Source organism: Pinus tabuliformis, chromosome J (genome assembly GCF_031772625.1).
Source record: "Pinus tabuliformis cultivar Carrire ecotype Pingquan chromosome J, CPIR1, whole genome shotgun sequence".
NCBI classification, from domain to species: Eukaryota; Viridiplantae; Streptophyta; class Pinopsida; order Pinales; family Pinaceae; genus Pinus; species Pinus tabuliformis.
Window position 1 is genome coordinate 1,363,154,911 of NC_142295.1, and position 11,443 is coordinate 1,363,166,353.

The 11,443-nt window shown below is 36.7% G+C and overlaps 1 pseudogene; it reads right to left on the minus strand.

Moving 5' to 3' along the window:
• Positions 1 to 8,960: 8,960 nt before the first annotated feature.
• LOC149232459 (folate synthesis bifunctional protein, mitochondrial pseudogene) lies at positions 8,961 to 10,317 on the minus strand (annotated as a pseudogene).
• Positions 10,318 to 11,443: the final 1,126 nt, after the last annotated feature.

Genomic DNA, 11,443 nt, shown 5'->3' on the forward strand with positions numbered 1-11,443 from the left:
TCATTTTTGAGCTTTTTCTGTAAACACTTTTGTGACATGGTTATTTTTTGAGTAATGGAGATAAATTTCAATTTGCACCGGCTCTGAGCTTTTCTTACGAGGTTGTGGCTCTTGGGGTTGGGCCCAATCCAAGTGCCAGTAGCTCCTTTGTGTACTATTATGTGTTTTCTTTGCATTCATAGAATAATTTCTGCTATTTAGGTTAAGATCTTGCTTTGTTGCTTAGGTTGCTTTTGATGATTAAAATAGCTTTTCATGCTCCAGGTTGATTTGATAGTTTGAATACAGAAAGATATTCAAAAAAGGCCATCAAGCAACCCTTGATCTCACCTCTCCCTCATTGGGACCATGTGTTGAGACCAAGGCATACTTGCTGCCACAAAAACACTGTTTTTCCTTTCAATGCAATATCAAGTGTTAGATTTTTAGGTTGAAAAATTTGATACCAGTTGTGCTTGCATATTTAGATCTATTCTTACTTAGGTTTCCATAGTTATCTTGCATGATTTCCTGTGCATAACTTTTTGTTCATCGTGATTCTGGTTGTTAGGTCAGATTAGGTCAAAGTAGAGAGATCTATTATTTTTTTAGCCTTTCTTTGATTAGTTTTGAGAGATAGTGCGTAGAACACCTATAATCCATCCCTGCTCATCCTTCCTTCCTCACACAACCTACTCCAACCCCAAATTCCGAATTCTTTCCCTTAATTTGCCACACTTTGCCAGTTTGACCTAATTTCTTCATTTTCATGCAACATTTTCCCCTCTATCCTTGAACAAATCCAATTGTCTTCATCACTCCTTAGCCTCATTTACTAGGTCCTAGACCTCTTCAAATTGTCATCCATCCTCCATTTCCACTTTCCCACTGTTTTTACTCCATAAACCCTCAAAAATCCTCTCTCGGCTCTTCCTGTAGAACATCCTGTAGAACCCCTGAAGACTTCCTGTAGAAGATCACGTGAGCAATTTCTCGAGATCTAATCACTGTGAAAATCTTTGGAAGGGTGCTAGGGACTACTTAGGCCCTCTTCTCACCTTCCCAACCTCCTGCAACCACCCACTCCATTTCCTTTCACCAATCAACCCCTGCACAGTTAAACATAGTTAAAGCACATGCATAATAATTCTGCAAAATTACTCAAAAATACAAAAAGATGTGTTTTCCATATTTTCCTTCATCAGTAGCTTAGACACATGCATTTCACCTTTCCAAGAGTTAATGGCATCGATTTTTGCAACTTTCATCTCTTTTCTTGCACCAGTAGGGTTAGTCGGTGAAACTAAGGTTTGCTAGGGTTTGCATTTCCTTTCAACCTTCAGCTTCTTTCTACAAGTAGATTAGCCTCCTTTGAGTTAGGTTTCATCCATAATAGTTAAAAGCTTCTTCTAAGAGCTCATATAAGTTGGCTTAAGCTCCTATCAGACTTGTGCCAGCTGATCAAGTGACAGCCTGCGGCAAGAGCTAGTACTTGTGTATATAGCGTCGTCGCTTCCAAGTTTGTTACGAACTACCGGGTTGATAAAAGTAAAGAAGGGAGTCCCACGAGTTGCAGCATCATTGCTACAATACTCGAGTCCACTAACCTTCACATGTCCAAACACATCACTGTGCACAAGCTCTAATATCTGTTTGACCCTCTTACTACTAGAGGGGAAACTCACCTGATTCTACTTCCCATATACACAATTTTCACAGAAATCAAAATCCAGAGAGCTATTACTCATACCTTCTACGATACCTTTACCATGAAGTATAGGCACTTCTCTCCAATATGTCCAAGCCTTTGATGCCACAGCATGGTCTTCTCTCCAGAGGCCACTAGATTTTCTGCTCCACTTTTAGGAACCACAGAACTGTTGCACCAATCAACAACAGTGCTACCTTGCAGCTTGTACAAAGTTCGAATCCAAACTCCTCGCATCAATACCAGTGCTCCTCGAACCATCTTGCAGGTATCTTTCTCGAACACTATCTTTATACCTTCATCATCCAACTTGCTTACATAAATCAGATTTCTAGCTAATGCAGGAATATGTAGAACACCTGGAAGTGTTCTAACCCTTCCACCTTGCAACTTCAAGTTTACTTTTTCGTGACCAATGATTCTAGCCTTCGTGTCATCCCCTAAGAAGACATCACCACCATCGTATTTCTCATACTCACAGAACCAATCTATATGGGGAGTGAAGTGAAAGGATGCACCTGAGTCAATCAACCATGCCGCATGATCTACATGTGTACTTGAAGAAGCCAAGTACACTACCCACCTTCATCTGAGGTGGTTTTCGCCTCTGCAGAAGGAGCATCGTCAGATCCCTTTCCTTTATTGCAAGCTTTAGATTTATAGTCCCTTTTGAAGTGCCCTTCCTTTCTGCATTTCCAACACACCACCTTTACAAGTTTTGCTAGAGATCTAGATCTCCCTTTAGATTTAGATCTCCCACTCGATGACTTATTTTTGTTTCTATTCTGGGACTGTCCTCATACAGACAAGGCATCACCATTCTATCTCTCCATATTTTTCCATCTCATCTCCTCTGTCAGCAAGGATGAGACTATTTCATCAAACTGTAAGGCAGATGCATTACTACCTATTGCTATAACCAGACTATCCCATGAATCTAGTAGAGAACACAACAAACTGATGCACTTATCTTCATCAGAAATTTTAATATCAATAGATTCTAGCTAACTTACCACAATATTAAATGTGTTCAGATGCTCTGTCACCGACTCTCCATATTTCATTCTCGGGTTATACAACTTTTTCCATAGGAAGAGTTTATTCACTAGAGACTCAGATTGGTACAAAGTCCCTATTTTGTCCCAAAAAGCCTTCGTTGTAGCTTCCCCTGAAACATTCAGCAATACTGAATCTGAGACACACAATCGTATTGTGCTCTTTGCCTTCCGATCTAACTCTTCCATTCTTCATCGGACACTCCTGTTGGTTTATTACCCGTATCTACCGTGATCCACTAATATTTATCCACCAATAGATCCTCCATCTTGAGTTTCCACAACTCAAAGCTCTGACCATTAAATTTCTTGATCTCTATATTTCCACTGCTCACCATCTTCTTTCACCACTAGAATTGATCTCGCAGATCTCCCACTGAACAAGGTCTACCACAGGCCCGAGTGAAACCCCTCAGCAATAACAGTGTCCCCTTGAAGCCAATACTACTCTGATACCAAATGTAGGTTTTAACCCCATATAGAAATTACCTGCATACGAATTCTAAAACACATAAAATAAACAATGCGAGAGCATAACACATAAAACACATATACATAGAAATTTTCCCATGGATCCCAAAACTGGGACTACCAGCTTGATTTTTTATTATTTTCCTTTCAATTTTATAATGCATATTTATACATGTCGAAGCATCCAATACTATGGACCTAAAACCATCGCATCCAATACCATGGACCGAAAACCATCATGTCCAAAAAACATGTGCAAAAATCATGCACAAAACCATCGGTGGGTCTGCGCATCCTAACATAGGGTCCAAAACCAAAATTTTCTGGGGTGCTGCCCCAGACCCCATAAAGTGGGGTTACAGGTACACCTCAAACCCCCTGTGACCCCCCCCCTCCACTACACAATCAATGCAAAGAAGGGGGATCCACCACCCCTCTAATCCCCCGATTAACTACGTGGGCTAGTCGTGGAAAGAATATAACACAACCAAAAATCCATACCTTTAGATGCCACACCCATTGCATCCACTGCACCCCCAATATCCATAATTTAATCTGTCAATCTGAATCTCTGTATTAAAAATCTTCCCTTTCTCCAAAAATTATGCTTTCCTCAGGCGCTTAACATTCCTTATTTTCTGTTCTTTTGCATTGCTCAGAATTTTGGCAACTTTACTTGTTGAAATAGCTTGCAAGATATAAGGGTAGAGGTTGCCAAAAACTGATACTCTCAAGAAAACAAGATGATTTTGTGACCAAAATTGATAATATTCAATTGAAACTCTAACAAATCTTGGAGCCTTCACCCATAAGAACACATCAAAGTTGTTTGTTGCTTCTTCTATCTCCTCTAAAGCAAATGAGTGGCACTATGGAAGACGAAGTGAACCCAGTTTCATTGCTTGAGATACACGCTTTCCATTCATAACTAATTATGATGATATGTCGGTCGAAGTAGATTTTGTGACTAGTTTTCTTGATTGCTTAATTGCCTTCTTATATCGTGACATTCTAAGCAACACCAAAACCACACAAAGCATTAAAGCTACCACTCAATAAAATTTGAATGATTGTACCCTAGCCTAGTGTTCATCATTTTTTGATCGTTGTCTTTATTATGGTGTGAAATCCAATATAGGGCTTCCCCTTCCTCCTTGACAAGTCTCTCTTCTTCTGCTATTGAAAACAAAGAGAAGAGATTACATAGATCTCTCTTGTCTTCGTAGGAATTATTAACATGTCTATAGTCAAAATTTGTAGATGAGGCTTGGATCTTGAACGCTTACCTCCTTTTATCAGAATGCATCATCATTAACAATGTGTTTGTTATGAAACCAGCTCAAGAAAAGATAGAAAAGATAGATCAACGCCTTAGAATTCAGCCTCTTCGAGGGGGCAACCTCCTTTACATTACATAAATGAACAATTCTTGGATGATACAAATGAAAAGACCTCATTTCTATATATAGGAGTCCAAGGGGTTATAACATAATCAGAGTCGACATAACAATAATAATGTAAGGGCACAATAATAACAATAGTGGGCTTCTATGGGGAACAATAGTAACAATATGGGCACTACATGGGTACATCAATATAATAAGTGGGTTGTACTAATAACAATAAGGGGTTACACTAGTAGTATAGGGGCCTAACATGCCCCTCTCCTTCAAAAAGCGTTGTCCTCAATGCTTGAGTAGTTCTTGATGCTTCTGTATAAAATTCTTGTCCTCCCATGTGGAATCTTTAGCGGGTAAGTTCTTCCACTTGATGAGATACTCTGAAATTGATCGATTTCGTAGCTGTCGGGTTCTTTTTTCTATGACTGCTCCAGGTTCCAATATGATTTTTCCTTCCTCTTCAATTTCTGGCAATATTGTTTGAATTGGGATCTTTTGCAACTTTTGAATAAGTGGCCATACTTCTTCGTCCTTCTTCCATTCATCCCTTGCTTTATTTATCCAATCTGGTTGGATAATAGAAATAGCACAAGACAATGCTTTCACATCCTCATCCTTGAAGAGTCTTCCCATTTGGTAAGGTCGCCATTTTTTAACTGCATGTAGTATTGCCAACATTTCCTTCTCATAAATAGCTTGCTTGAGATGTAGCAATAAAAATACCCAATCACCTACATCAAAACATTTTTCACTACGATGTTGATCTACTTGTTGTTTCGTTTGATTTTGCACTGAAGTGGTGTTATCCTTTAAAATTTGGAGAACTTGTTGTTGATGCTCAATGTGATCTTTCACTGCTTGAACCTTTTTCTTCTTGATATGTCCTTCTATCTCTAGAGTTTGAGGAGTGATAATTTCTTCCAATCCTTTACAAGATATGGTCAGATTCATTTTTTGATGCTCGATGTGATCTTTCACTTCTTGAACATTTTTCTTCTTGATATGTCCTTCTATCTTGATAGTTTGAGGAGTGATAATTTCAACCAATGAATTACAAGATATGGTTGGATTCATTTCTTCTTTATCGATGTGACCTTTCACTTCTTTCACCTTTTTCTTCTTGATATTTCCTTCTATCTTGAGATTTTGAGGAGTGGTAATTCTTGCCAATGCTTTACAAGATATGGTTTGATTCATTTATTCTTTCTCTGGGGTGGGGTCCTGGTGTATATCTTCTTCTTTTGATGTTTCTTGATCCTTTTCTTCCTCCTCTTCATATTCTATGTAAAATAATTTCTTCTCAGCACACTTATGACCTTTAGTGCATTTGCTATCACAATTGTAAGAAAGCCCTTTTTCTCTTTTTTCTTCCAATTGTTGTGGTGTAACCCTTGTAGGTTGTGGAAGGCTAGGAGAAACAACACTTCCATCTTTATAGTTGTGAGGAGTATGCTTCCTGGTTTCCATAATTTTTCTTTCCAATATGTCACAAAGCCCTTTTACTCTTTCCAATTGTTGTGGTGTTGCTCTAAAGAAGGTGTTGCTCTTTGTATCCTCATAATGTGCTATCATTTCCTCTGTGAAAATTGACCACGTAACAAGTTGTTTATGAGAACAAAGCCCTTCATACCATAAAAATTGATCTGGTTCTAAATATGAAGATGTAATACATACCTTTTGTAACAGTTTTACACCATGTAGATCAAAATATTGCTCCATCTGAAGTATCCAATTTACCGGATCCTTGCCATCAAACTTCCCCATCTTGTTTTTTCTTGATTTTAGGAGCTTGATCTTGAAATGACTCTAACTCTGTACTTTCAGATCTTTAAGTTCTAAAATTGTGACTTGTAGTAGCCCTCTGTGTCCTCTTTCCAACGCCACAAGTCTGACCCAAATTGCATTCTCCAAGGAAGAGTTATGCAAAATCTCCCACAGTGACTTGATTATAGACTAGATCAGTAGAGCGAACTTGTACGACATGCCACGAGTCACTGTTTTGACCTTTGGATCTAAAAAATGGATACAAGAAACTACAGTCCATCTTCTTTCTATACCTTTTTATGAAATTTCAATCCGATCCCCAGAGAGAAAGTTATGACGATTTTCCCCAGGTCACCTGTTTGGATTGTAATTCAGGAGTCTACAAAAAGACCAACTTCCTCAGATCCTATCTCCGCAAATATAGCACGAAAAGCTCTGAAATTTGGACCCAAGGTTCAGCGTGATTTCTTCTCAAATGGGTTTTTTTTGTGAGTTCAGAAACATCACAGAAAAAAAGTTGTAGCGAAAATGCCACGATGACCTGTTTGGAGCAGCAAAACCCTAGAATCCAAAGCTCTGATACCAAATGTTATGAAACCAGCTCAAAAAAAGATAGAAAAGATAGATCAACGCCTTAGAATTCAGCCTCTTCGAGGGGACAACCTCCTTTAAATTACATAAATGAACAATTCTTGGATGATACAGATGAAAAGACCTCCTTTCTATATATAGGAGTCCAAGGGGTTATAACATAATCAGAGCCAACATAACAATAATAATGTAAGGGCACAATAATAACAATAGTGGGCTTCTATGGGGCACAATAGTAACAATATGGGCACTACATGGGTACATCAATATAGTAAGTGGGTTGTACTAATAACAATAAGGGGTTACACTAGTAGTATAGGGGCCTAACAGTGTTCCTATACAACTCCATATGCATACCCAAAAAATTATGGATTGAATGTTCCACCACATACCATATCAAAAAATTTAATAACCTACAAAACCAATCCCAAATTTGAAGAAAATATTTAACAATGACTTGTGAGCAAGAGAATGCATTATCTAGGAGCATCTCCTAGGTAATATCCTTCCATAAATTATAGATATGTTCTGGGGAAATGCATTTCTATTATCATCTTCTACTATTCGTAACTAATCAGAGGGATATACATGCCATATGTATGTAGTTTGCTCCACTTTGAGTCTTATATCTATAAGTGGAGGAAACTTCATACATATGGTGTGTATATCCCTCTGATTAGTTATGAACAATAGATGATGATAATAGCAATGCATTGCCCCACATCATATCTATAGTTTAAAAGTATTGCATAGTGCTTTGCAAGAAAAATGTTTATCTGCTTATGAGAAACAATTTCAAATATTTGAGAATGCAGATTTCCACAGTTCTTCATGTGGAGTTTTGAAATAAATTAAATTATGTTTAGAAATCCATAGTTTCAGACACATTGAAAATCCAAAAATTCCCTCACAATATGCCTCCAAGCATGCAAATATGATTGATCACTGAACTTTCCTATTCAAGCAATATCATAGTTTTAAAAATCATCTAGTCTAAACTAGAAACTAGCCAAACTAGTTAGTGAGATAGGCCCAAATAACAGACCAGTAGAAAACCCCTTCAGGTTCGAGTTCAAATTCTCGTTAGATAGATGACATTTTCAAAACCCGATTCTAGTTTTTAAAATGATGAGCAGTATCCAGTCGCTCTTAAATTTTTAGGATATGAAAAGTTCAAAAAATAAGAATGGAATGTACCAAAAATAATTCCAAATATTAATATATTTACCAATGCACAATTTCAGATGAATTAGAAACCCCAAATATCCTTTGAATTTGCCTCGAAACATGCAACTATGACTAGTTAACTGAATCTTTCCATTCAAGTGCTATCAAGTTGCTCTTGAATACTTAGGATATGAGTAATTAAATAACTACAAATGGCAAGTACCAAACATCCAAATACGAAATCTTAAACAATAGAAAATCTAGTTTGGAACGTATCTAAAAATATGCCCCAAATTCTATCAATTAGACTTCTAGGGTATGTCAAATTAAAGGATATTGTTGTGCAAAGGCACTAGGACTCTACCAAATTCTTTCCTCATTCAACACTTCTGGACAAGCAGTATTGACGATTTCAAAATATGTTCTTTATGGAAAGGATAACACATGACAATTTCAATAAACATTTTAAGGCCTTCATCGATCCTGAAATGAGAAAACAACTCAATATTGCAAATGCCTCTTCAAAACATATTAAACATTAATCATGTGCAACAGATGGTGATATGAGACACAACGACATCAATTTCAAACTCAAAATTAAATCAGAACTATGACAATTTCAAGACTATAACCAACAAAGACTTGAATGCTTTTATCTTTGGAAAGGGTTTATCTTTGGAGACAGCTGGCTGGATGGTCAAATAGGCTGGTAGAAGCATTTTTTATGCCATAAGATTGACGAGCATCTCCTTTCATGGAATGAAAATGTCGTTCAACTTCAAAGCAATTGGGTAAATTCATAGGTTTCGGATCAGGACTAGCAGTTTAGAGTTCAAACAAGGTTGGCATTTTCAAAAAATATGTAGAGCCTCTTGAAATAGGATTGTAGAAAAATATGTTGGCTCTCCTTGCCAATGTAGGGAGTAGTAATACTTTTCCGAAAAAACTTTTTTGGGAGGGTCTAATTAAAATAGTCCCATGAGAAGCAGCCACAGTATTAGCTACAAGTCCTTGTCAAACAGCTGATAGACCCCTAAAAAGTTCCAAGTTCTGCTCAAACATCTTAGAGAAACAAATACTAGGGTCTGTTATAATTCTCCATGGAGGTACACAAAACGATTTTGCATTCTTTATCTGTAACCATAACTCATTAGAAACTTATTTACATGCATCCCCATAGGCTGTATTTTCATTGTTCTGTATTGTTGATGGTTCCCCCCTCATATGCATTAAGATATAAGAAACAACGAGATCTATAACTGTAGAAAACATGTTGGGATCCAAACAACCTCTAGATATATCATTCACAACATGAGCTCCATTTCTTACTGCCTCAGATGCAACTTTAGCATCGAAAGTATCTATTGATAGGATTTTACCTTCAGCTTCAGGAATCTGTACCACTGCTTCTAAAATTGGCAAAAGACAAGACAATTCCTCCTCTGTTGAAATGCTTAATGATGTTGGCCTAGCTGACTGTGCTCCAATGTCAATCATATCTGCTCCTTCAGATATTATCCATCTAACCTGATCAATTGCATTCTCTACATATTTGTACTATCCTCCATCACTAAAACTATTTGGTGTTAAATTTAAAACACCCATGACATGAGTTTTTCTCGACCAATCCAATAACTCATTTCCAATGGGAAAAAATCTCTTCATTCCCTCTCGTCCCATAAGGTCTTCCCCTCCAAGTTTCTCCCTCGCCTCAATTATGCAGCCATTTCTTCTCGACAAGGTGTGCCAACACGCAACAATGTCATTGTCAGCTACCAATCTAATAAGGTGTACAAGCGGAGTGGGAACAAAGGGTCGTTCCAACAAATTCTGATGAGGTATTCAATGAAACCTTTAGTTTTCCATAGAATAAAATATGCAAATCAATAGGCTGAGGCCCATAACTTATGCCCTCAATCCGGCCTAATCCCTTTTTAATTTCTTTTAGAGCTGTCAAAAAAGCATGCAGACCAAGTTTTGTGATTGCCCTTATTGCATAGTTAGGGAAGCAAGGTTGATCAGTTACATATGCAGGTGCAGTCTCGTATAAGTTTGCGTGCTTTGTAATATAGACACTAGCTTTCCCCGTCATGCTCAAAGCTCTGTTGAGATTTTCAACTTTGTTGAAAACATTGTTGCCCAAAGCAATGACCACTACCTCCACTGGGGAGTGAACTTCAATGCAAAATTAAGAGGCTGATGAGTATGCAAAGGAATCCCAAGAAGAAGAAACCCACCCCAAAGATGCAAAAGATAGACCCAGAGACAATTATTTCAATGAAGGATTCATGAAAATTGTTTATTTGCCCATTTGCATTACCTTAGAGAAACTTCCTAACGTGCAGGTGAAATTTAATGCTAATATCTAGTGCATACATACATACAGAAAGAGTGTGTGTGCCCCTACTGCAAGAGGCTCTAGCATAGAAAATGAATTTGATATAAGCCTGCATGTGGAAGAGGCTCTATTATTTAGATTCTAATTTTGAAATTTATCTTGATATTACTGTTTGGTCATTAACGAAACTTGGAAGTGGTTCCTATCTTATAAAAAAATATACAAATGCCCAACAAATAAAATCACATGGAAGGAAAATTCATGAAAAAAATGAAGTTATTATGAGGGAGAAGACTTACCAGCTTTCTAGGAACCCCACGGACTAATTCCTCCAAAGCCAAGTTTGAATCCTCTATGAAAGAAGCGAGTCTTCATATGAGTTATCTATGCTTGAAGATGATGGGAATGATGGTCCATGTTCAACCCACAAAGGTTGTGCATTAGCATCTACCGTCGTCTTGTTAAAAAATCAATCTGAACCTCTGTAATAAAAATCTTTCCTTTCTCCAAAAATTATGACATTCCTTGTTTTTTGTTCTTTGTATTGCTCAAAATTTTGGCAACTTTACTTGTTGAAATACCTTGCAAGATATAAGGATAGAGGTTGCCAAATATTAATATTAATATGTATTTGAAAATATATTAGTAACTTAAATAAAATATAAAATTCTAATATAAGAAAAATAGTCCATAAATGAAATTTTTTAATTCCCATATTAGATAAAATATTTTTATATCCATATTAAATAAAATATTTAATGTCAACTATACATATATGTATATATTATATAAATCTCTTGAAAAATGAATTTTTTACCATTAACATAGTTTAAACACTTGAATTAATCTCAAAAAAATATTCAATTTTGATCAAGTAAAATATCTCATTATAAAATCTTAAGTAATATTAATGTGTATTTGAAAATATGTTAATCACCTAAATAAAATATAGAATTTTAATATAAGCCAT